This window comes from Puma concolor, chromosome B3, assembly GCF_028749965.1.
Source record: "Puma concolor isolate L17-30 chromosome B3, mPumCon1.1.hap2, whole genome shotgun sequence".
Lineage (NCBI taxonomy): Eukaryota > Metazoa > Chordata > Mammalia > Carnivora > Felidae > Puma > Puma concolor.
In genome coordinates this window covers 38,738,382-38,766,200 of record NC_141672.1, presented here as the reverse complement: position 1 = coordinate 38,766,200, position 27,819 = coordinate 38,738,382, and the positions used below count along the sequence as shown (strand labels likewise).

At 40.4% G+C, this 27,819-nt stretch overlaps 1 long non-coding RNA gene across 3 annotated transcripts; it reads right to left on the bottom strand.

Moving 5' to 3' along the window:
• Positions 1-119: 119 nt before the first annotated feature.
• LOC147579915 (uncharacterized) lies at positions 120-27,279 on the bottom strand. 3 transcript variants are annotated; one of them, XR_015252318.1, is made up of 4 exons: positions 21,518-27,279; positions 16,833-17,521; positions 5,817-5,977; positions 120-1,353 (listed from the first exon to the last, which is right to left on the bottom strand). It is a non-coding gene; the product is annotated as an uncharacterized LOC147579915 (long non-coding RNA). The 3 variants fall into 3 exon arrangements; XR_015252316.1 differs by lacking the exon at positions 21,518-27,279 and having other exon boundaries at positions 16,833-18,482; XR_015252317.1 differs by lacking the exon at positions 21,518-27,279 and having other exon boundaries at positions 5,817-5,974; positions 16,833-18,482.
• Between the last annotated feature and the right edge of the window lie 540 nt (positions 27,280-27,819).

Genomic DNA, 27,819 nt, shown 5'->3' with positions numbered 1-27,819 from the left:
TTCTGCAAACAGATACAAGAGAGGTCAGCCTTAGATTTTACAAAGTTGTATGTTGCCTTTAATGTCCCTTATTCAGAGGGGGGAAAATCTGTGTTTATAAATGAAGACAAATGGTGACGTCTTGGAAGAAATTAATTTTATTGAAAAGATATTTCTTCCTTTCAAAGTACTGGGTATTTGGGACAGCTCCTCTTTTTATTGACTTAGATAATATTTGCCCTAGATGATGGTGCAGTTGCTATGGTAACTTTTTTTTTTTAACGAGACTAAAAATAATGAAGCCTGTGTCTGATTTACTAGGACAAGTCAAGCCTTTCTCCACAACTGTCTGAAAGAAGTAGCTGTCAGTTGTCACAGATTTATTTCAGATTAAGGGGCACATGGTTTAGGCGCTGAAGTGGAATGTTTTTATTTCCGCCTGACTCTTCCACTTTTGAAGGTCATAGCTTTGCCTGGCATGGCAGACACATGCCTAATAGAGAGGAACGGAGAAGAGCTTAATGAGTCACAAAGAAGCATTCTTTATTTCAAGTGCATCCTGTATTCTCATTGGAACGAGTCCACAAAGCTGCTGGGTCCCCAAATCCTGCATTTGTAATTTCCTAGGCAGTTGCACAGACAAGGCCAAGGCTGTTGTTAGCTCAGCTTCGAAGCAACAGCACCTCATTTGTTAGTTGTTGGCTTGGTTCCAGAAAAAGATCCCTAGGATATGGCCCCAGAGTGTGCGCGTGTGCCTTTGTGTGCCCATGCTTGGGCTTGAGTGACGGAGCAGGGCAAAGGGAGGATGGGGCCAGAGAAGAGAAGAGCTGCTCTACTCTCTAGAATATTCATTGCATAATGTAGCACATAGTTAGTAAGCAACTACTCTGTGCTGGGCACTATCCAGCCCTGGAGCTACCGGACTCATTAAAAAAAAAAATGATGTTGGGAGGTCTGGAAGTGGAATAGCTAACAACTTAAGGGAAGGATAGATTTCTCTCCTCCTTCCCTTTCTTTATCTTTTCTTTCTTCCTTTCTTCTGCCCTTCCATATTTTTTATTGAGTATCACCATATGTCACACAAATGCTGAGTATATGTGACACAAATCCAAATGGAGCTAAGAACCTGTCCTCAAGAGTCAATACTCCAGTGAAAATGATAAATAAACCAACATACAGATGACCCAGAAATTGCTCTCTTGGGCATTTATCCCAGAGAAATGGAGATTTATCTTCACACAGAAATCTGTACAAATGTTCGCAGCAACTTTCTTCATGATATCTGCAAACTGGAAACAACTCAGGTGTCCTTCAGCGGTGAGTAGTTAAATGAACTGTATGTAGCACGTCCATTCCACAGGATACCGCTCGACACTAAAGGGAACAAACACATGACAACTTGCATGAATCTCTGGAAAATCAAGCTGAGCGAAAAGAAGTCAATCCCAAAAACTTCCATATTGTATAATTCCATTTACATAACATTCTGGAAATCACAAAATTATAGAAATGGGGAAGAGATTAATGGTTTCCAGGAGACTCAGGGAAGGGGGGAAGTGCGTGTCGTTACAAAGGGTCAACATTGTAGGATTTTTCTGATGATGGAAATGTTCTATCTCTTGACTGTGGTGTGGATAGAAGATCAAAATGTAACAAAGTTGCGGAGAACGAAATATACACATATACACAAACACAAGTAAAACTGGTTAAGTCTAAATAAGGTGGATGACTATGTCAATGTCAGTACCCTGGTTGTGATATTGTACTCCAGTTTTAAGTATAAAACACCTTGCAGGAAACTGAATAAAAGGCGCGCAGAATTTCTCTGTATCATGTCTTACAACCGCATATGAATCTACAATGATCTCAAAACCAAAAGTTTGATTGAAAAATAAATAAATAAAATAAATACAAATAAATCAACATTTCATTTAGGGTGTAGGCAAAATGGGGGAAGGTGGTCAACAGGTACAAACTTCCAGTTATAAGATAAATAAGTCCTGGGGATGCACTCTCCAGCATAGTGACTATAGTTAACAATACTGTATCGTATCGTTGAAAGTTGCTAACAGAGTAGACCGTAAAAGTTCTCATCACAAGAAAAAAATGTGTTACTATGTGTGGTGATGGATGTTAACAAAATTTAATGTGGTAATCATTTTATAATATATACATACATCAAATCATTATATTATATACCTAAAACTAATACAATGCTATATCAATTATATATCAATTTTTTAATGAAAAAAAGAATTACTCTGCATTAAGAAAAGCAAAACAAAGAAGTTCATTTTTAAGTATTACTGTTAAGAAATTGAATTAAAACAACTAGAGGCAAGGGCACCTGGGTGGCTCAGTCGGTTAAGCGTCTGCCTTCGGCTCAAGTCATGATCTCACTGTTCCTGAGTTTGAGCCCTGCATCAGGCATCAGGCTTTGTGCTCACAGCTCAGACCCTGGAGCCTGCTTCAGATTCTGTGTCTCCCTCTCTCTCTGCCCATCCCCTGCGTGCTGTCTCTCTCTCTCTCTCTCTCAAAAATAAACATTTAAAAAAGAATTAAAAACAAATAGGAGCCAAGTCTGTGTTTTAGAAAGATCCCATGGGCTTAATGAAGAGATAGACTGGAGTTGAGACACTGGCTGAGGAGGCTGCTGTGGTGATCCAGGTGAGTACTTTGTTCACAACTTCAAATGTTGGAAGTCCTTTGGGTTAAGTCCTATATGCAAGGCGGGGGTGTCCACTAAAGTGCCAGGAATAAGATTGTATTTAACCCAATATCCAAAATTTCTACATTTCAACATGTAATCAATATCAACCATCACTAATGGAATATTGTACGCTCTTTTTACATCCTTTTTTTCTTATACGAAGACTTTGGAGACTGATTTGTATTGATACATACTGGCTGCACATCTCACTTCACATCTGTCACATTTCAAGTGCTCAAGAACTTCCTGTAGTGGCTCCCATGTTGGACAGCACAAGTCTAAATCACAGACGTGCTACACGGTGGCAAGGAGTAATTATCTGAACTCTTAGACTCTTTCCATGTGTCACATCTATTACTTCTCATGACAACGATAATGCTATGAAGTATTTTTATCTACTCTTTATGAGAAACAAACTGAGGTCAAAAGAAGTTAAAAAAAAAAAAAAGTGACCATGGCCTTCCAGGTGCTCAGTGATGGAGCTAAGATTCAAGTTCGCTGGGGTACCTGGGTGGCACTGTCGGTTAAGCGTCTGACCCTTGATCTCTGCTCAGGTCATGATCTCACAGTTCACTGATGGCGCGGAGTCTGCTTGGGATTCTGTCTCTCCTTCTCTCTGCTCCTCCCTGGCTTGTGCTCACTCTCTCTCAAAGTAAATAAACTTAAAAAAAATTTTTTTGAAGATTCAAACTCAGCTGAGTTTTACTATATCCAGCTGCTTTAGCCACATTGTTATGCTGTTCCAGTGAGAAACCTTCTTACAGTGAGGGGATCCTTAGCTCAATCTTCCAGAAATATCTGAACTCTCACCAGCTGAGCCTGTGTGGCTGATGCATGTGAAATTTCAAAACTTAAAGCAGTAAATAGTATATTAAAAAAAAAAAGATGATGGGGGAGTGAAATTTATCAAAATGCTTATTTTTTTCAGATTCCTGATCTGCTGGGCCTAATTACATGATTTGAGAGTCTCAGTATTTTCTTACCTAACATCGCTGAAGAGCCTATATCAAAATAAATTACAGAGAGATATCTCTCCTAAGTAGAGACGGCCCTGACATTTATTGAGTGATGAAGCCACAAGGGCAATCAGGTCCAGAGAAGGGAAACTTATATAATCGAGGGGATAGAGGAATTTCATAATAAATAGGTTTGGGTGGGGAGGTAATCAGCAGATTTTTAAGAGCTGAGCAAAGCAAAACTCTCAAACCCATGATTCTAAGTTAACAAGTCATGGGTAAAAAGCAAACTAGTCCCAGAGCATAAAGCTTAAATGGACTGAATATTAATAATCATTTAATACTATTCCTTGGTTTCCTCACTATCTACATGACCTCCTTATCAGGATGTCACAGAAACGAACACTCCAACCTCATTATGTCCCAAACAAAGTTGTTTGGGTGTTTTTTTCTCCAGGTTCTTTCCACCCCCAACCCTTCATCTGGCATTTTCCATCTCTGGAATGAAACCCCTCGAGATTCTTTCGAGGCTCTTCCCTGTCCCAAACCCTGCCACTCGCCACCACATACAACCACAGGATTCTGTCAGTACTGTTAGCTTGCCTCCAACCTTTACTAGATGCTCAGCTACAAGCACCTACTCTAACTCTCAGGTCCGCTCCTACATCGGCAACGATTGCACACAGTAGGCAATAAACACTGAAGTAAATGAGTAAATGGCTGAATGATTGTGGAAAATGCCAGATGCCACTTCTTCCCACTTTCCCCCAACTCAAAACTTTACCAGTCTCCATGAAAGTTTGGCAAATATTTCCAGAACAGCAAATAGTCAATCCAACAAGAGTTGCCTTCCCATATGTAAATAAGAAGGCAGTGGGTCAGTGCACATCTCCCCCACCATCTTCTTTCTGATCCCAGGACACTAACCCTGGTGGCTTCCACCCCCACCCCACCCCCTGCCACCTGCTCCCATGTTGATAGATTCCTCCATGTGAGTGGTCAGTCAGGGCATACATATGCTTCTTGGCACTTCTTGGCACTTCTTGGCACCTCGGTCTGGTTGCTTGGGTTTCATGACTCACTTCAATTACTTGGAAGCGAAAAAACAGTTCCCCTTTCTGCAGCGTGGAATATCTCATCAAAGAAATGTGGGGAGTATGGAAATTAGATTTGACGGGCAGCCAGCTCTCTGCTTCCCTACTTCTGCTCTTCCATAGCTCTCTTTGAAAAAAAGGAGTTCAGGCTTTTCTGACAGCCTGATGGGCAATGACATAATTTTAATAATCCACTCCTCTTTGGGCAAAATTAAAGAAAAAGACTTCACAATGAAATGACTGTGCCTCAAAGATGGAGTCGCTAGATTCATCCTTTTGGCATTGTTCATGTCCAGCGCTCTGGAAACAAGATGCATATTTCAGGCATGCCTAACACTGTCGTTAATGCTTCACTTTCTGAACTGCCTTGAAGGTTGATGAGGCCTAAGGCAGACTGAGCCAGAAGCGTGAAGCTTTAAGAAGTACTGTCAGAATCCACACACACATACACATATACACACATACACCCAATTCAGTTCTGTTCCTCACGTAAAATTATGGATCTAATTCCTCAACTTAAAGAATTACAAAACCTTTTTATTTTTGGACTCTAGTCTAATCTTTTTCTTCCAACGCTATGATCAGGGTTTGTTGGGGAGAGGGGGTGCTCATCTCCCATTCCCACTTTCCCATAGTGGGCAAGAGAGAAGAGTATGCCTAGAACACTTCAGGCTCCCTCTCTCTACTCCACACTCCCGCCATGAATCTCTTATCTGATCAGTTGGTGTGACTGGGGAATAAACATGGTGACTCAACACCATGGACATTCCAAGTTCAGGTAGATTTACCAGTTAGGATGGTTTGGGCTGCAAGTAACAAGTACAAACCATTGAAGGTGGCATAAACATACTTAAGTTTAAGGAAGAAGAAGTCCAGAATCAGGGGGAAGGGATTGGTGTGGCTGCCCAACAATGTCATCAAGGACCCAGGTGTTTCGCATTTTTCTGATCTGCCATCTGAGCATGTCGACATGCCTCCCCTTATGACCTGCTCCAGCTCCAAACTGAGTGCCCTTAGGTAACAGTGTCCAAAGACAAAAAATAATAATAAATAAAGGAAATAAGGAGAGGAAAGTACCTGTCACAAGCATTTCTCTTTTAAGAGAGGAAAGGCCTTACAGAAGTTTCCTGCTGATTTCCTCTTTAATCACATTGGCCAGAATCAGGACACATAATCATAGCTATAAGGAGGTCTGGGAATGGAAGTGCTTTCGGCATCTACGTGGAAACCCAGCTCTGCTGGCAAAGGAGAAAAGTGAGGAATATTTGTAGCGGAAATCATCACCAGTGCCTGTCAAATGTATTGATATTCAGAGCTAAGGCCATTTGCCTACATATCAAGTTGTATTCTCCAATTTAAATTCATTCGGTAAGAAAGCCAATATTTTTACCTCCTCCTGTCAGATTCCTGTGTCTTATTTTTCTATTAGTTCCAAGCTCAGAGCAAGGAGAGGGTCATGGTTACTTATCACCCCCAAACCCTAACGCGACTGCCAGAAGCATTGTTGACTCTGGGAAAATCAACCACCACCATCCCTTTGGACCTCAGCTTCTTGATCTGGAAAGCAAGGGGGTTAGATGAGTGCATCTCCAAAGCCCCTTCCAGCCCCGAAAGTCTCTGGTTCTAAGCCTGTGCATTTAGATGTCTCCAAGCAGTGAATTAAATCATAAGTAGCCTAAGAAATATTATGAAAAGAAGAAATTTGACTCACATTGACTCACATTAGCCTTAGGGAATGAAAACTTGTAAATAATGATGAACTTTAAAGCCAGTGTCAGTTTAATAATAAAAAGAACTTGTGACCATGCCCCAGGCATGGTACTGAGAGTTGCCACGTAATGGGTTTACAAGAGTTTAGGAAAATCACTGCTCCTTTGAAAGGGGCACCTCGCAAGGCAAACAGAATGACAAGGCACTAAAAATGGATCTCTCCTCATCTCTGTATCAGAATAACCTCTAATGTCTACAGGGTAGAGCCCCAAAACCCTGACAAGTTTTATAAAAGGTCCTTTCCAGCCTATCACCATTCTACATCCACACATACCCAATACAAATAACAACAGCTAATATTTTAGAAGTCTTACTTCGGCTCAATATATACAAAGCACCTTACATTTAGTTGTCTCTTTTAACCCTTACCACAAGAATATTGTTATTGTTAGATCATCTTCATTTTACATATGAATGAACTGCGTACCCAAGGTCACAGAGCTGAAGGTGGTCGAGCCAGAATTTGAATTTAGGCAGCCTGTGTCCAGAGCCCATGCCCTTAACCATTGTTATATTTCTCTGACCATATTTAAATATTTCTTTAAATTTTTGTTTACGTTGCTATTTCTGCACTAATACATAAGAGCCATTTTCTCTTCATTCCCTAGTTTTATATCTGACAGCTAGTAGATGCTACCATAAATATTGAAAGAATGCACGCATGAATGAATGACTTCCTGGGCAGACTTTTCAGTCTTCTGCAAACACACTCTATTATACCACCTTGACCTAGCTTATACGGCTCCTTCTGTCCAGGAGACTCCTACTCCTCCTTCAGGAATATCTTGAAATGTCATACCCTTGCTGTGTACTTCCCATTCATCTTCCAAAGAGAAAAACAGATTGGAAAACAAGTCACATAAGAAGGAACTAGAATCAGAGTGGCATATGACTTACTTATTAACCAGGGTCAACTACAACAGCTCCCAAGTCTCAATGACTCACGATAAAATGAGGTACAAACTTCCAGGTATAAAATAAATAAGTCTCAGGAAGCCTGGGTGGCTCAGTCGGTTAAGGATCCAACTTCGACCAAGGTCATGATCTCACAGTTCGTGGGTTCAAGCCCCGCGTCGGGCTCTGTGCTGACAGCTCAGAGCCTGGAGCCTGCTTCAGATTCTGTGTCTCCCTTTCTCTCTCTGTCTCTCTCTCTCTCTCTGCCCTTCCCCAGCTCATGCTCTGTCTCTCAAAAATAAATAAATGTTAAAAAAAAAGTTAAAAAGATAAATAAGTAAGTCTTGGAAATGAGAAGTACAGCATAGGCAACATAGTCAATAGTACTATAATAACATTGTATGATGACAGATGGTGACTATACTTACATCACGGTGAGCATTAAATAATGATAGAACTATTGAATCACTACGTTGTACGCCTGAAACTAATATAACGTTGTAGGTTAACTATACTTCAATCAATCAATCAATCAATCAATATCACAGCAGAAGCAGAGGGCAGGGTTCTTCAATCATGAAGGGGCAGAGAACCCATCTGCTGATGTCACCATCTTCATGACGTGGCTTACAGAACGCCCTGCAAGGGGAAGAGAGAGCCAGCAAGACTGTGCAAGCCCGAAGTGGGTATTTGTCAAATACTTCCTAAGTATTTGACACCTATCAATCTTACCTGTCTTATTCCATAATTCATCTGTTTGGGTTTTTTTTTTATTAAGTTAGGCAACATTTGTCCATTTCTTGGCTCTCTTGATGCTATCCATGCTTCCAAAAGTTAACTAACAATGGTTTTAGTGTCAGCTCTAGAAGACTGATTTGAATATTATTTACTTGTTCCTAAATACTTGACCACACTTTTGAATGTGTGGGGTATCAGCCGCCTCTTCAACAACATTCACCCTGCAATCATCTATTGAACATCATTCTAGGTATGGTCGCATAGAAATGAAAAATATAGTCAGAGTTATTGTATTGAGGAGCTCTTAGTCTAAAGGAATACCCTGCAAATTAATCCAATAATTTCATCAGTGATAAGGGCTTTGGTAGACATGAAGACTATGGGTTAAGAAAGACACTTGAGGCATCCTCAAGGAGGAAGGAAGGCCTTCCTGGGATGAAGCATCCTTTGAGCTTGTGAGCATGTGAAGGACTTAGGAGTGAACATGTTGAGAGAAAGGAAAGGGACACTCTGGGTAGAGGAAAGAGTATGAAAAAGTTCAGAAGTTAGAACTCAGAAGAGTCAGGGAATGAAAAGTCATTTGGGCATAGGAAGGAGTGATGGGAGAGGGAGGGCACATTCAGAGAAGAGCAAGGATATGTTCTGCTGGGCAGACATTGGAGGATTTTGTTCAGGGGATTGATGTGATTAGATAGGAGTTTCCAATAGATCTTGCTGACCCAGAGAACTTAAGTGGGTATGTGTAAGGGAAGGAGGGAGAGATTGGAGAAAGCAGACCCTGAGAAGACATGAGACCATTGAGGTAATGAGGGAGGATATCCTGAGAGTGTGGACTAAGACACGGAAGTGTGGATAAAAGAGAAGAGAGAGCAATTGAAATCTATTTGGGAGGTTAACCCAACCAGATCTATTTATAAAGGATGAAGGAGGGGAGGCATCTCAGATGGCACAAGTGTCTGACTTTGCTGGGTCAGTAGGTGGTGGTACCACTGGCCAGCAGGGGACTCTGTTCCCACAGAGATTTGGGGTCACATGAATTCACTTGGTCTTGATTTTGAAATATCCCCCAGACTTTTGAGTAGAGATGTCTACTCACAGGTAAACACGGAGATCTGCCATCCAGAGAAAAGTCTAGGCAAGACAGAAAACATTTGAGTGATCTGCACACAGGGGTGGTGAAAGCCCTTGGGGATGAATGAGATCTCCCAGGAAAGACGTGTAGTAAAGAAAAGGGACAAGAAGTCAAATAAGGAGGCTCGTGGCTCACTTGGACCAAAGTGCTTATCTCCTCAGGATTCCCATAGCACCTTGACCTAAATTCCTTCATTTTTATGTCCACATACTTTTTTTCCCTGAATTAGGCACAATCAACTTGAAGGTAGGGACAAACTCTTATTTGATTTAGAATCCCTAGGGTTAAGTACACAACAACATATTCAATAAGTGTTTATTAAACATGATTGTATATAGTTCCATATAGTTTATGGAAGAGACAAAAAATAGGAAGTCTGGTATGCTTCAAATTCAGGAAAACATGAGGCTTTAGCATGTCATTCAAAATGAATTTTTTTAAAGATTATTTATGTATTTTGAGATAAAGAAAGAGAGAGCACACGCACACATGCATGGGACACAGAGAGACAGACAGAGACAGAGACAGAATCCCAAGCAGGCTCTGCACCGTCAGTGCAGAGCCTAATGTGGGGCTCAAACTCACGAACCATGATATCATAACCTGAGCTAAAATCAAGAGTCAGATGCTTAACTGACTGATCCACTTAACCAACTGATTTTTTTTAATGTTTACTTATTTTTGAGAGAGAGACAGAGTGTGAGAAGGGGAGGGGCAGAGATAGAGGGAGACAGAATCTGAAGCAGGTTCCACGCTCTGAGCTGTCAGCACAGAGCCCGACATGGGGCTCGAACTCAACGAACCCCGAGATCATGACCTGAGCCAAAGTCAAACGCTTAACCTATTGAGCCACCCAAGCGTCCCAGCCAACTGAATTTTAATCTAAGAACACACCTCTACTCTCTGCCCCTCATTCTCTTTACCCACTTCAGAACAAAAATGTGGTTCTATTCTCTACCATTTGCTTCCTTTCCTCACCCTTTTTCTGGCTTCCCTGAGCTCACTTTTAAAACTCAATTTAGGGGTGCCTAGGTAACTCAGTTGGTTAAGTGTCCAACTTCAGCTCAAGTCATGATCTCTCAGTTCGTGAGTTTGAGCCCTGCATCAGGCCCTGTGCCAACAGCTCAGAGCCTGGAGCCTACTTCGGATTCTGTGTCTCCCTCTCTCTCTGCCCCTCACGCTCTGTCTCTCACAAATGAATAAACATTAAAAAATTTTAAACTAAATTTAAAAACCACAGAAATAATTCCGATTGGCTTCTGCTCTCAGTTAACCATCATCTGAGCCCCTAGTGGGCAGGATTAGATCTGGAGACACTACGTGGAATTGTGTGTAACAATTCCAGCTCAAGGTAAAGTACGTGAGGCTTTTTAATCAGAACCTCTCCCTGGGACAGTTTACTGACACTGGAAATTCGTCATGGTTACAAAGTGCTTTGATTTCACAAAAATAAGAGGTCTTCTTTGCTGAGGTGGCAAGTAGTGTTTTGTTTTATACAGATTAACCAGGGAAGAACCACAAGTTCAGTGTCAAAGAGCCAAGATTTTTTTCCCCCTCCCTGAGCCAGTTGCCAGCCCATTTAGAAGATAATGATTTGTGTTTACAGTCACTAAATTAGCAAGTTTGAAAGACAGTAAAGAGAGAAGGCATTGTGTCTTCGAAAAGAGGCCACCAGTGGCAGGTTCCTGCTCCATCTGCCTGTAGAAGTCTTCATGTTCCTCAGCCGCTGTGTCCTGCTTGGTAACAACTAACTAAGCAAATGCAAGTTAAGACTTTGTGCTGGGCATATTGTAAATGAAAAAGCAAAACAAATAAAAACAAAAAGGTGACAAGGTTAGGGGACAAGGTTCGAGTTCTGGCTTTGGCTTCGGTTAGTACAGTGCAGCCAAGAGCCAAGACGAGGGGCCCAGACTAAACTCAGAAGCTCAGGACTAACTCTCACTGCACCGTGAAACCTCAGCAACTAAGTCAACTCCAGAATCTCAATAGGAGGGTCAACTTTTAATGGAAAGTGCGCTCACTCTCCCACCTCTGAGACCAGAATCGGGAAGTTGATGATGCCATTTCATACCTAATAGCAGAAAAAAATATGTATATATATAAAACACCCAATACTGATAAGAATGCTGTGCAAATGGATTCTGGAGACCGCATAAAATGGCTCAAACCTTTGGAAAACACTTTGTCCATATGTCTCAAAGTCTTTGAAAGTTTTCTACTCTCCTATTCCTGGGAATTTGTCCTAAGGAAAAAAAAATTCTAAAATATGAATAAAACTTATCAAATATGCATTTATTGCAGCATTATTTTACAAAAATAGCAACAAGAGATATTCTACTCACACAGGACAGGGAAGTATTAAAATATGGTCCATCCACATAATGGAATGATATTTATCAGTTAAAATTATTGCACAATGGAATAATATTTGTCAATTAAAATTATTACAAAATGGAATGAGATTTATCAATTAAAGTTATTACAAATACGGTAGAATGTAGAAAAGCATTTATAATATGGTTGATGGAAAAAAATCAGAATGCAAAAATATATGGCATAACTACATCTGTTAAACAGTTATGCAAGCCTATGGACAAAAACTGGATAATCATACAAATAATTTATTGAGGTGAGTAGATTGTGCCAATTGTAAAAACTGAATGATTTCAAATCTTCAAGGAGAGAAAATTCTGACACTATTTAAACAATCCCAGAGAGAGGGGGGAAAAAAAATGCCCCAATTCTTTTTATAAAAGCACTAATCCTAAAACCAGAACAAGAGAGCACCAGAAAAGAAAGCTATAATCTTATTTCTCTTATGAACACCAATGTAAAAATGTTAAATGAAATATTAACAAATTGACTCCAACAATATATTAAACAAATAATATACTACAGCCAAGTTGCCATTCTCAAAATGCAAGGATGATTCAGTAACAGGAAGTCTGTTCATATAACTCTCCACATTATTAGGTCAAAGGAGGAAAAACGCATGATATCATTTCGGTGGAGGCTGCCAAAGCATGTGATAAAATGAACACTATTATTCCTGATTTAAAGTAGTATTTAAATTCTTAGTAAAATAGGAAAATAGGTACTTTCTCAATATCATATGTATATTCCCATGTGTATATAGTTATTCCCCTATATATATAGCTATTGGTTATTCAGAACTATAAAAATGCAGCAACAGTTAGTTGATCTGATGAGTTCCTTGAAGACTAAGTGAGTGTAACCACCTTTCCAAGGCTCAAAGGCAAGCCTTGGTACCACAGTGGCCTGGTGTTTGCAAATTGCAGCTTTGGGTCCAAGTTACTTTACTCTGTAACCGTTAGGATGCCTTGAGCTGCAAATAACCCCCATTCTCAGTATTCTCCAATAGCTTCCCATCACATAGACAGGGGACTCCAAGTCCCTCCTACAGCCTCTAGGAACTCACTCTAGTGTTCTCACCACTGCCTCCCTCTTACCACCAAGCTCCATCTCACTCGGCTGTAGGTTTTTCTCTAAAGCACACCAAGCACTTTCCTGCCTTGGGAACTTGGAAGTTGCTATTCCTCCTGCCTGGAAAGTTCTTTCTTCAAATGTTTTAATGGCTGGCTCCCTCACTTTGTTCACTTCCCTGCCCAAATGGCATGCCTCACAGACACCTGACCGCCCAACAATACTCCTTATCTCATACTCTGCTTGGCTACCTGACATCATATTACACATTCATGTGGTATTTTCTCTCCTACCAGAAAGGACATTTCATGAGGGTAGGCACTTTGACCATATCGTTCACTGCTGCACAGCCCGTACCTAGGACAGTACCTCACACCTAACAGCTGCTACGTAGAAATACGTTAAATGTGTTGCTAAAGCAAGAGAAGCTCTGACTCGTACAGATTTAAGCAGTTAAGGAATTTATTATCTCACGAGGCTAGATGCCCAAGGCTTTCTCTCTCTTTCTCTCTGCAATTCTCTGGGTTCTCCCCTTTTTTGAATGTCATCTTTGTCCTCATATGGAGGCTGCCCTCAGGGTCACAAGATGGCTGCTCTAGCAACTGGAGCCATGTGCTTTCTCTTTCCTGTCCATTTGAGAGAAAACAAGACTCTCCCCCTGTGTTAGTCAGAATTCTTTCAAGATGACACGTAAAATTAACCATCACACTCCTATCAGAGAATAAAAGTCATTCCCTTCAGTCTGATTGAGCCTCCTTATTACAACCAATCCCTGAAAAGGAGGCACGAATTCCAAGTTTGGCTCATGTGAATTAGGACCTGCTGCTGGAGAAGAGCTGAGTCAGCCTCCACTGCCTCCCATGGGAATGAGGAAGGAGTGGATGAATGCTTGTCCTAGAGAGAAAACCAGCTGGGAGTGCGACAATCTCTGACTTCAGGGAACTCCTCAAGCCCCTGGAACCCTCTCTAGAGTAACTGGCCTCTAGGGATCTTAAAACATGATCGTTTCCTTGGGATATTTCTTGAGCTAAATACCCCTCTTAGATCAGGGAGCTGCCTCAAAAATTTTCCTCCCAGAAAAGCCTGAGCCCTGGGAGAAAGGGAACCAAATACATGCCTTTTGTAGGAGGGAAAAGGAGATGGAAACAGCAATGCAAACCACATTTCACGGGAGAGCATTTCTTGCAAATCGGTATCAAAACATGAAGCATACACAAAAATACAATATTCTTCCACAGTAATTAAAGGTCATTTAATTCACATTCAGACAAAGTGAATAGAGACAGCAATTCGGCACAGGAGAAAATATTTTGTCAGCAAAATGGGCAATCCTGTGAATTACTGAGAACGTATCACCAGCCAGATACCCTGAATTGGTAAACAAATAGTTTGACTAAAAAACTGCTCGGGGCACAACTCTTGCATCAGGGTGATTTACCAGGGAATAGAGCCACAAGGAGACATGGAAAATCATCTTAAGTATTGTCTGTCCTTTTGATCAATATTACAATATCCTATGTCACCTGCTGCAAAAGCACAAACTGACTTCTAATATATCACCCCTGAAAGATATTTGATCATTTTATTACACTGTGACTCCTTCACTGAGAAGCTTTAAATCCCATATAATTCGTGTCTTTTTAATTAGCTGTTGGGTTGTTGCTTACTATACGGAAAAATTTGGGGGTGACTTGAAAATGCCATTTTCTCAACATTAGATACAATAACACCGTTACAAGTTGGCCTCCTTCCCCCACTCCCAATGCTAAGAGGCTGCAAACGATGCACAGCCAAGACAAGCCTTTAGTTTCTAACACAGAAAAGACAAGACTTTGAGTATAACTTTCCTGCTCTTTCTAATTGTCCTGCAAGGGTATCATCTTCAAAAGGGCTTCTGTTAACTCACAAGACACTAGCCCCAACCTTATCCGGCATTTATAAGCTCTTTCTTGAAGAACATCCACCAATTTGGCAATGAACGAAAGGAAAAAGTGTAAGATAGGAAGACGCACGGCGTTGCATTCACAGCCAAGAAAGTGGATACAAGTTACCCCAGAACAGGCACCCAGCAAGGGACAGAGCTAAAAGCAGACTCTAGGATGACGGCTCCCTACTCAGGGTTCCTTCTGCTACAACACTACTCCTGCTGTGGCAAAGTTCTCCCTCAGCCGGGCAGCCAGGTCCTTTCTGATGTGTCTTGCTATACAAACAGTAAAACTCCTGGTCATGTCCTATAGTCAAACACAAATTCAGCTCTGAGGTTTTTTTTATCCAAAGCAAAGATCTAGTGAAGATCTAAATACCCTTAAGGACATACATGGACCTAACCATGAGGATATATACAGATACATGCAAGACAGAATTGTTCAAAAGAGAATCTAGTCAATGATACTGGAATCACGTCTTATGGTGCCAGATGGTAGCCATATTTGTGAGGAGCAGAGCATCGCCTATAGAGAAGCTGAATCACTATGCTGTGCACCTGACATTCACATAATGTGTGTCGACTATACTCAATTAAAAAAATTTTTTTCGAGTCGTTCAAAAGCATCACAGCTATTCCTAGTTCTGAGACATGAGAACTTTCTCCCATCATCCCTTCCTAAGCATGTGATGGGGTCAACAGTAGCTTCACATCATTTCCGTAGAAAGCACAAGATTAATTCTTTAGGCTGTGGCAGCCATCTAGCAATCAGGAGACAAGCCTGAGAACAAAAGCCAGCGTGAGGAGGACAGCAAGTGAGAAGATGGAAGTCCCCGGGTCTCATTGTTCCACTAAGTTAACCAAACTTCAGACTTCTAATTATGTGAATTTTTAAATATGTTCACTATTTAAGCCACTATCAGTCAGGTTTCTGTTAGTTGCAGCCCCATCCCACCCAACAACATACAATGAGACCAAGAACAAAGGCTGTTGTGGTGAGAAGGTAGAACGGAATTCACTTAAAACTTTTTTTTAACGTTTATTTGTTTTTGTGTGAGAGAGAGAGAGACAGAGCGTGAAAAGGGAAGGGGCAGAGAGAAAGGAGACACAGAATCTGAAGCAGGCTCCAGGCTCTGAGCTGTCAGCACAGAGCCTGATGTGGGGCTCAAACTCACGAGCTGTGAGATCATGACCTGAACTAAAGTTGGATGTTTAACCGACTGAGCCACCCAGGGGCCCCAGCACTGAAGTCACTTAAATGAAATATTCATGCATTTAGATCAGGCAGTTCAGAAGCGTCATTACTGGGGTACCTGAGTGGCTCAGTCAACTGAACATCTGACTCTTGATTTCGGCTCAGGGCATGATCTCACCATTCATGACTTGGGCTCAGAGCTGAGAGTGCAGAGCCTGCTTGGGATTCTCTCTCTCCTCTCTCTGCCCCTCCCCAACTTGCACGCATGCTCTCTGGCTTGCTCTCTCTCTCTCTCTCTCAAAATAAACAAATAAATAAAAATTGTTTACAAAGTTGCACCATTACTTGAGTGGGTTCATGAATATATTGTTGATAACATTTCTAACCAGCTAATTCAAGAAAGACTGATGGAAACGGAGATAAAATCTAAGTCTCATGCCACCCAATAATTTGACCCCCTTTTTCCTCTCAATCAACAAAACTAATTCACAGAAATTGGTTTGCAATTCTTATTTGTTGATCTTACTTTGTACAGGCCACTGTGTTGAGCACTTTACACATATTATCTTTTTTAATCCTAACAGCCTTAGAAAGTAAGAAATATTATCATTCTTATTTTATAAATGAAGAAGGGCAAGCAGAAAGTAGCCATCAGACTTCCATCTTGCCATAAATTTCTTCTCTGTGATAACCTTCATCCTTGGTTGTAAATGTTTGTAAGTAATAAAATACACAAAAATATCATGAAGTAAAAGAAAAAAGACGGAAAAGTAGGAGACTTTAACAACCCAACGTTAGAATAAATTCGTCAGGGCTTAGGCAAATAAAGCCAACTTATTCAGAATTTAGAAAAAGCTAATATGGAAAAATCAACTTTACATCCACTTCTTCCAATTCCATTATCCCATTTCTCTCTAGCATACTTTTGAGTGGGTTTCTATCTCACCTCTCCCATGACTAGATACTGGGAAAGTTCCCTTCAGAAAGGATACCTACCTGTTAATGAAACATTCTCCAGCCCTTTCCAAAGTTTCCCCTAGATAATTAATCTTCCAATTCATATTCGTAAGCTACTGATCAGATGTCATCAATAGCAATGAATCCACATTATTAAAATATAAAGCTTTTAAAAATACATCTGTAGAAAAAAAAGACAAAGACAACAAAAGACATGTTTGTTTACTTTAGAATAGCATAGTAACTCTGTGATATTTAGTCAACTCCCCAACTAAACCAGGATTTCTATTATTCATAACCCTGACATTTGATCAAAGTAAGATACTAGAAAGACTATGTGTGGCTTATGTCTCCATGCTCCTTTCCCTGGTAATTAAGCCAAACACAAAATTCATTATCTGGTTTCTAGTCACAATAATGAGCCAGATTGTTCCAAAATCTCAAGATGTCACAGCCAAGGATTTTTGAGGGGTTGTAGGTGAATCTGAAGAAACAGAAAATAGTAGTAATGACAATGGTTTTAAGAATAGCTTGTCAGGTGGAGGAAAAAGAGAAAAGGTTGTGAGTAGGAATTTTTCAAAGCATCACAGAGTTCTGTAATCTTTCCTCTTAGGAACTTGTAACTCAAGATCACTAACATTCCAGGATAGCTTTAGGATACTCTGGTGTCATAGCGGGTTTTTCAGCGCTCCATAAAGAATATTCTGTGGCAGGCTTCATCACTTTTTCTGTTTAGAAAAGCAACAACAATCGTTACTTAGAGGTTACCACTTGAATTCATTCTCCTTATGGGACATCAAGAAAAATAGCTAAAATATTCTTAATATGGAAATTTCATTTGATAATGGGGGGGGGGGGCGGGGAGATATAGGACTGTCCATATCCCAGGAATGTACTAGTAAAGCCATCAGAGAGGAATATAAGATCCAGATAAAGTAAATATATTTAAGCATTGTTGGACATCTATAATCAAGACCATCAAGGGACAAGTAGAATCACATCATACTTGTACATGCATTATCTAATTCCAGCAACAACCCTATGAAATGGGTGATGTTAACCTTATTTTACAGGAAAAGAAAATAATAAACTGCCAAGAGTGATATTTAAAATCTTAAAAATCTCATTCATCATCTATCCTGGGTGCATATTAGTTTGTGCTGCATTTCAACTGAGACTTTTGAAATGAAAGACTAGCACATGAAATCACTGAGCACAAGAATAGCATTGGATGTGCACATGAATGGACACAAATCTTTTCTAGACCACTAGTTCTCAAATGCTTTGGTCTAAGGATCCCTTTATTCTCTTAAAATTTTTTGAGAACTCCTGGGTCCCTGGGTGGCTCAGTCATTAAGTATCTGATTTTCACTCAGGTAATGATCTCACAGTTGGTGAGTTCGAGTCTCACATCAGGTGAGCACGAGCCCTGTTCAGGTGAGCAGGAGCCCTGGGTGAGCCTCACTTCTCTTTCTCTCTGTCCATCCCTCTTCTCTCTGCCCCTTGTTCATTTGCATCCTCTCTCTCTCTCTAAAAAAAAAAATTTTTTTTGAGGACTCCCAAAAGCTTTTGTTCATCCATGGATATTTACCATAGCAGAATTTAAAACCATGGATGTGTTTTAAATATCTACCAATTAATTCATTTTTAAGTAACAATAAGCCTATTACATATTTTTAAATGTTTATATTATTTTACTGAGAGAGAGAGAGAGAGAGAGAGAGAGAGAGAGAGAGAGAGAGACGGGCAGAGAGAGAAGGAGAGAGAATCCCAAGCAGGCTCAATGCTGTCATCACAGAGCCCGATGCAGGGCTCAATCTCACCAACTGTGAGATCGTGACCTGAGCCAAAACCAAGAGTTGGACACTGAACCGAGTTGAGCCACCCAGGCTCCCTGCCTATTACATATTAACGTAAATAACACATTTTGTGGAAAATATTTTTTTTTCCAATAAAATAGTGAGACAAACTGCTCTGTTATACACATTTCCAAATTGCTTCACTATCTGGCATATAAAAACATCTGGATTCTCATACATATTTTTATACTCAGCCTGTTGTGATATGCTGTTTTTGTTGATGTATATAAAGAAAATATACCCTCACAAGGATACATAGTTGGAAATGAGAGGAATATTTTAATACCCTTTTCAGATAATGTGTATTCTTTGATACTAAGCCAAAAGTCAACATGTAGTGGTTTCTAAAAGGTTGGTTGTAATGCAGAATTTGAAACCCTACGAATAAGCTTTTCAGAATGAGTTACATTAAAATCCATTGGTCTCTCTTGCACTTTGAATGGATTGTTTACCCATGCGTGATATCGTAACATCCTGCACTGATCATTTAGAGACCATTAACTCACTAAATGGTGCACATCTTGCAAATTTTCGCACATTTCATCATACAACATCACAAAATCACATTCATTAATTTCATCAATACTCTTATTGTAAAAGTCTTTACATTTTTGGAAGCTGAGAATCTCACCGTACTGAATACAAATTTTCCAAAATTCCCATTTTCCGTTAAAGTCTCAAATTTCATTCTGGCAACCAACACTGCCAGTTATTTTCCTTGAAGTGACAGATCACTGGTTTCATCTTCTAGAAAATATCTGCCAAATATCCAATTCTAAATCACCAGTTTGCCTGTTATCCTTTCAAGTAAAAATGGTGTCCCATGAAAAGCAATCCGCTTACTCAACTCTTAGCTCAATCATACAAGCGCTGTTCCTCAACAACGTCATATTTCAATATGCAACAAAAGTGCTTTATGTATACTTCCCATATTGTCATTACACAAATATTAAAATGATTCAAGGATTGAGATTTAGTCAAATTAATCATTGATACTGCTTTATCAAAGACCTTCTTTTTTTTCTACCAAAGACATTCTTAATTGAAACTGGCATCATTTTTTAAAACTGAGAGTATGCGTGGGTGAAAATGCCAATGACTGCTACTGTATTATGGTTTGGTGCCACTGTCGTAATTCATGCTCAGGTGCCAGCACTTTAATCTCCATTGATTCTACACTCTCAGTGGAAATGTCAATACAGTGAAAAAAGAGCAAGTGACACCTTAATATTATTCTGAAAATAATTTTTACCTTGCAAACACCAAAAGGATCTCAGAATCCAAAGATCATGCTTTGAGAAGCACCACCCTACAAGAAAAGATGGCTAAAATGAAACTAGAAGGGAGAGGGAGGGAAGCAAGAGAGAGAGGAATTTGATTTTTGGTTAATTTGTTTCTAGAATTCATTGTCATTTTTTACCTACACTTATTCATGGTGGAACTAAAAATAAATACATCACAACACAGTTTCAACTAGCTTTCACTAATGGTTATGAAGTCAGTAGTATATGGACTGGCATTGATTATTGAGATTTCTTCTTGAATCTCAAAATCAAACTTCTATAGATTTTAAAAAAGCTGTTTTAGTTGAAAGATAGAGATAGATTTTATTTATATATATATGATATATGTTATATTTGAAGAAAAAGCCTAAATCTTATAAATCCATACCCTTTGTTGAAAAAGTTACATATTTTATTAATTAAAAAACAAACCAATATTGGGGTGCCTGGGTGACTCAGTCAGTTGAGTGTCAGACTCCAGCTCAGGTCATAATCTCATGGTTTCTGAGTTCAAGCCCCACATTGGGCTGTCTGCTGTCAGTGCAGAGCCCCTTTGGATCCTCCACTCCAATCTGCTTCTGCCCCTTCCCCACTCGCACTCTCTCTCTCAAAAATAAATAAATATTAGGGACACCCAGGGGGCTCCATCAGTTAAACGTTGGACTCTTGGTTTCGGTTCAAATCATGATCTCACAGTTCATGAGCTTGGGTCCCACATAGAGCTCCATGCTGTCAGTGTGGAGCCTGTTTGGGATTCTCTCTCTCCCTCTCTCTCTGCCCTTCCCTGGCTCCCTCTAGCTCTCAAAATAAACTTTAAAAAATAAACAAACAAACAAACATTTAAAAAAGCAGACCAATATTAAAAGTCTTGCTCCCACATTTTCTGCTCTTGCCCCTACAGGTAACCATTTATATTAATTTCTTACTTGTCTTTCCAATATTTCTTTAGGCAAATACAAAAAAAAATAAAAATAAATCTTATTTTTCCCTCTTTTTTTATTACAAAAAAATGTAAGTATGCTGTATAAACTCTTTAATACTGCTTTTTTCACCCATTGATGTATTTTGGAGCTCTCTTCTTATCAGTTCTAAGAGATCTCCCTCATCCTTCATTACTAACTGTATGGTATGCTCTAGCGTATTCTGGTGCCATAGTGCATTCCATATGTAATACCCTATTGCTTCACGGTCGCCAGTCTTCTACTACCCCAGCCCATGCCGTAATCAATAACTGAACACATACGTGACTGCTTCTTAAACCCAGCCTTTCATCTCCTGGTCGGGGGTAGGTATAAGCATGCTTGTATTCTAACCCCATGGCCAAAAACTTGATCCCTTTAGCTCCAATCTTTCATCTTAGAACTCCAAGGAGCTTAATTTGAAACTGAATGCCAGCAAGTTTAATTTATACAAAATTACATTATTGCGCAAACAGGAGAAACCAACTTTGATAGACTTAAGAGAAAAGAGAAGAAAGGCTGGAGCCTAGGCTCAGGTATCAAGCAAAGCAGGAATGACCTGGTCAGGGAGACCACCTAGTCACAAGCCACCACAGGCGCCACCACCACCACATAATATTGACCAGCTCTGCTTGGACCTTCTCCGTTGGACACCGGATGCACACAGTGGACCCTCATCACTGGATGAAAAAAGGACGCATCTTCTAGATCCTAAAGCCCAGGAAAGTGGCAGGAGATGAGCTCTGTGGATTCTCCCATGGGTAGGAAGGGGATTCAGATGTTGGCAGTCAAAAATCCAATGGATATATACCAAGCGGAAATTAGCAGCACAGCCAGAATTAGAACCCAGGTCTCATTGGCATGAGTGAATTGTTCTCCCCTCTGTGTAGCCCTTTTCTCTGTCTCAGTGAAGACAGTACCTGCACAAACTTGCTCCCAGTTAGAACTCAGATCCTCTGGCCCCTCTGGCAGCTTTGAGGATGACATCACTAGTGGAAGTCTATAGATTCTCCATAACAGGTGACCAGCAAGGGAGAGTGGCCATTCTTTCCTCTTTCTCTATTAAGATTAGCTATTTCCAATTATTTTTTACTCTGTAGGGATCTAAATGTGCCAGTGTTTGTAGAGAGCCCTGACTGATAAAATGTCAAATAGACTATCTCTCAACTTCTCTCTCAGGGGACTCTGCCAAGGCATTAGTCCATTAGTCCAGTGTTTCTTTTTTTTTCCAATTATTTTCTTATGATAAAATATTATTATACAAAATTTACCATCTTAACCATTTTTAAGCATACAGTTCAATGATATTAAGTATGTTCATAATGTTGGGCAACCATCACCATCATCTGTATCCATAAATCTTTTCATTCTTGTAAAACTGAAACTTTGTACCCATTAAACACTAACTCCTCTGTTCCTCCCTCTCCCCAGCCCCTGACAACCACCATTTTATTTTCTGTCTCTATAATTTTGACTAGTCTAGTAACAACAGACAAAGAAGGACACTATATAATAAGGGGACAATCCAACAAGAAGATATAACAATTGTAAATATTTATGCACCCATCATGAAAGCACCAAAATAGGTAAAGGAGTTAATAACAAACATAAAAGAAATAATCGGTAGTAAGACAAAAATAGTCGGAGACTTTAACAGCCCACTTGCATTGATGGACAGATCGTCCAAACAGAAAACCAACAATGAAACAGTGGTTTTGAATGACACACTAGACCAGATGGATTTAACAGACATATTCAGAACATTCCATCTTAAAACAGCAGAATACACATTCTTTTCAAATACACATGGAACATTCTCCAGAATAGACCACATGTTAGGCCACACGACAAATCTCAAAAAAATCGAAGTCATACCATGCACCTTTGCTAATCACAACACTATAAAACTACAAATAAACCACAAGAAAAAAGTCTGAAAAGAGCACAAATACATAGAGGTTAAATAACAGGCTATTAAACAATGAATGGGTCAACCAAGAAGTTAAAAATTACATGAAAACAAATGAAATGAAAACACAATGATCCAAAATCTTTGGGATACAGCAAAAGTGGTTCTGAGAGGGAAGTTTATAGCAATACAGCCTACCTCAAAAAGCAAGGAAAATCTCAAATATAATTTTGACTAGTCTAAGTACTTCATCTAAGTGGAATTATATAGGTATTATCTTTTTATGAATGGCTTATTTCACTTAACATAATGTCCTCAAAATTCATCTGTATTGTCACATGTCAGAATTTCCTTCCTTCTTAAGGCTCAATATTCTATTGTATGTACATACCACATTTTCCTTATCCATTCATCTGTGGATGGACACTTGTGTTGCTTTCACATTCTGGCTATTGTGAATAATGTTGCTATGAACATGGGTGTACAAATATCTCTTTGAGAGCCTGCTTTCAATTCTTTTGAGTATGTACCCAGAAGTGGAATTGCTGGATCATATGGTAATATTTTTAATATTTTGGGAAACCACTATACTGTTTTCCACAGTGTAGGCTAGTGTTTCTTAAGATTCAAATATACCCAGAATGGGCCTGGCTACCTCTTTTCTGGCCTGCAGTACTGCCTAGGAGAGGACAATCTGTGGAAATCTCCTTATGCTTATCTAAGCCCAAATAAATCTTGTCTCAGCAAGTGTTAGTTTTCCACCCAGACAGCATGGACTGGTCTCACATGACAGAAGTAGACTCCTTTCTGATCCTCCTTCAGCCAAGTGCCTGGTGTTATGGGGCCAGGAGACCTCCAGCCCCTGTCTTGGCCTCCTTTGACTTCAAAGGCCTTGAAATAGCCAGTCTGAACCCACCAGCTCCAAATAACCTTCTGGTCCCCAAATCTCTCTCTTGAAGGGAACCCAGATTATCCCATGATACCAAAAGATACTGCAAATAGTAATCCACCACATCCCTGCCACATGCCATATGTGTTAGTTTCTTAGGGCTGCAATAATAAACTAGCACAAACCAGTAATTTATTCTCCCATAATTCTGGAGGCCAGAAGTTCAAAACCTAGGTGTGGGCAGGATTGGTTCTTTCTGGAAGCTCTGAGGGAGAATCCATTCCCTGACCTCTTCCTAGATTCTCATGGCTGCCAGCAACCCTTGGTGTCCCTTGGCTGCATATCTCCAATCTCTGCCTCTGTCCTCACATCACCTTCTCTGTGTGTTCATGTTTTTGTGTCTGTGTCTCTGTCTCCCTCTGCCTTTCTCTTCTAAAGACACCTGACATTGATTTTAGAGCTTATTACAAACCCAGGATGATTGCATCTTAATATCCTTTTTTTTTTTAAGTCGGCTCCATGCCCACTGTGGAGCCGAATGTGGGGCCTGAACTCACGACCCTGAGATCAAGACCTGAGCTGAGACCAGGAGTCAAAAGCTTAACTGACTGAGCCACCCAGGCACTCTTTTCATCTTAAGATTCTTAACATAATTACATTAGCCAAGACCCATTCCAAATAAGGTCCTATTCACAGGTTCTGGTTGAACATATATTTTAGAGGCTACCATTAAACTCACTACACCTTAGGCAAAGAGAAAAGAGAAGGGCCCATCTGTTCTTGAGAGCAGACAGGCACAGATGAAGAAATGGTATGCCTGTCTCTACCAAACGAGCTTATCCTTTGTTTGCCTGTGGACAACTTACACTCCAGGACTGATCAAAAATAATGTGATTCAACTTGACTTGCCTAGGAACCTACTCTAAAATAATTAATAAAACGAGAGTTACCTTTATAAGTATTTTTCTTCTTAAAGAATTGGCATTTTCTGCTTAGCAAGGGACTCTAAGACTGCCTATTTCTCACATCAACTGAAACGATTATTACCATACAACTCTGTTCCTGGGAACTCTGCCTCCTATCCGCCTAAAAAGGAAAACAGATAATGAGTTTAATTAAAACTGATTGGAAAGTTGGACGAAAACTCCTGGAGGTAATTACAAGACAGGGCCACCCATGACTGAGAGAGCTTCCCTAATAGATAAGAAGTAAAAAATTAATCTTTCAAAGAAGAAAGAGAATATATTTATGTGAGAGTGGAGAACAGGATCCTAGTTAGAACTGAGGAATACATTGACCTAGATGAAATGGAAACATCTATAAAGATGGGTGCCGTACGTGTAATAACAATTTCCCATGCAGAAGAATGATTCACTCAATCAACTCAGATATAAGGACACTAAGTTATAAGGACGTGCCCGTGGCACTCATGAGATCATGCTGAATTAAGCTCATGTGATACAGACCAAGTTAGACAGGCATGATTCTTAGGGCATTCAGATGTCTATAGATTTGTCATCCTGGTATTTGCTACAGGAAATGTTCCAGATTAGTGGGGACCAAGAATGAATACCAAGCAGTATATTGAGCTGTGGGAAGCCCCCAGGTGGGATCCCAGGGCTTCTGGGTGTATTCCCAGAAGTGGACGCAGGTCATGGAATCTCACTGCCAACTTGACTCATTAGAGGCAGAACAGGGTTGCCAGGAGTGCTTTCTAGCCTGAAGCTTCTTTATCATGTGTCAGGATGGTTGGGTACCTTGGCTGCTACCCCAGGGGACAGCCATCATAGGAACTCTCATCCTGCTCAAAGGTCAGGGTGCTGGAGGAAACATGCGGGCAGTGGCCCAATGGCCTACTGGGGAATCCATGTTTTGAAATGGGTTGGAGATCAGAAAACACAAACCCAGCACCAAATGTTCCATCCCTAATACCCTCTAAGCCACTTATGCATTGTCCTTGATGCTAAGCCTAGAATCTTTACCCGGTGGCTTTGCTTCAAGGAAATTTTCCCTACCCACTCAGAAGAGAGACTGAACCCCACAGGCCTATAAATGTGCAGAGAAAAGAAATCTATCTATTATGATGGAATAATAGAGTCAGGACAATAGTGCCAACATTTCGCAAAAAGGTAACTGCCATCAAATTGTTTTTCTTACACCTAACATGCTGCTGAAGTTCGCTAAGCTTTCATTTAACACTTAAGAAATCAAAGTGAGTTGGGGCGCCTGGGTGGTTCAGCCAGTTAAGCGTCCGACTTCGGCTCAGGTCATGATCTCACGGTGCATGGGTTCGAGCCCCGCGTCGGGCTCTGTGTGGACAGCTCAGAGGCTGGAGCCTGCTTCAGACTCTGCGTCTCCCTCTCTCTCTGGCCCTCCCCCGCTCATGCTCTGTCTCTCAAAAATAAATAAATGTTAAAAATAAAAATAAAAAATAAAATAAAATAAATCAGAGTGCGTCAACCTTCAATTTCCCTTAACTCAGCTTGGGAGACGTACATAAAACCTATCAATATGGACTGGTATGTGAAGGTGGGGCGCTGCTGTAACAAATACATAAAAATACAAGAGTGACTTTGGAACTGTGTGGAGACTGGAAGAATTTTGAAGGATATGAGAGGCAAAACCTAAACTGGCTTCAATAGATTGTTAGTAGAAGGGATTCTGAGGACACTGCTGATGAAGTCTTAGAAGGAAGTGGGGAACATGTTATTGGAAAACAGAGAAAGGGAAATGCTTACCACGTAGTGGCAGATAGCTCGGCAAAGTTGTCTCCTGCAGCTAAACTGAAAGCAGAACATGTAAGGAATGACCTTGATTAGTTAGCTAAAGAGATTTCTAAGCAAAGTGAAGAAGGTATCACCTGATTCCTTGTTGCTGCTCATATTAAAATGTACAGGAAGGGACACCTGAGTGGCTCAGTCAGTTGTGTCTGACTCTTGATTTCAGCTCAGGTCATGATCCCAGGGTCGTGGGATTTAACCCCACATGAGGCTCCGCACTGAGCGTGAAGCCTGCTTCTCTCTCCCTCTCACACCCTCTGTCCCTCTTCCCCACTTATGTTCTCTGTCTCTCTCTCAAATTAAAAAAAAAAAAATAATAATAATAATAATAATAAAATGCACAAGGATGACAGATAAATTGAGGGAAACCCGTTACACAAAGAACAGCACTTACTTTTGAAAAGTATTAGACTTCTCAGATGGCAAATGATGTTAAAATTAAGGAATGGCTTCCTTGCACTGTCAGGAAAATACGGCAAGGAGAAAAAACCAAGAGTGTGACTTTACAACCTTTTGTTAAAATCTCAAGACAGACCAGAAAAGCAGAGTCACGTAAAGGGTCCTCTCAAGACATTAAGGCTATGTCTCCCAGATCCTCTAAATCAAATCAAAGGGCCAGGGGGAAGCTTAGGAGCCTGGTCCCACAGCCATCCCAGCAGGAGATGGTGGAGAAGGGCGTATCTCAAAAGGGCTTATCTCAAAAGTATCTGTAAGAAGTGGTTCTTGTTGAATGGAACGAGCCCCAGTGAAATCCATGGAAGATGCCTAAAGTTTTTGAGAAAGTTATTTCATCAAAAATACTACCACGTTGGGGGGCGCCTGGGTGGCGCAGTCGGTTAAGCGTCCGACTTCAGCCAGGTCACGATCTCGCGGTCCGTGAGTTCGAGCCCCGCGTCGGGCTCTGGGCTGATGGCTCAGAGCCTGGAGCCTGTTTCCAATTCTGTGTCTCCCTCTCTCTCTGCCCCTCCCCCGTTCATGCTCTGTCTCTCTCTGTCCCAAAAATAAACGTTGAAAAAAAAAAAAAATTAAAAAAAAATAAATAAAATATAAACTTTAAAAAAAAAAAAAAATACTACCACGTTGGGCTGAAAGGGATAGAAATAGTACCAAGAAAAGAGGCGTTTGGACTCACAAAATCCCACTTGCAGGAAGCAGACTGATGGCATTATTACACTGTAAATATGTCCTTTCTTTCATTTAAAAAGACAGGATGGAATCAAGATCCCAGGAGGCAGAGCCAAGGAGAATTATTCCCAGCACTCTTCTGTACCTCCCATTTCTGCCTTTTGAACTGAAATGTCCATAGGTATTAATCTATGCCTATTCCATAATTGCAGGTCACAGAGG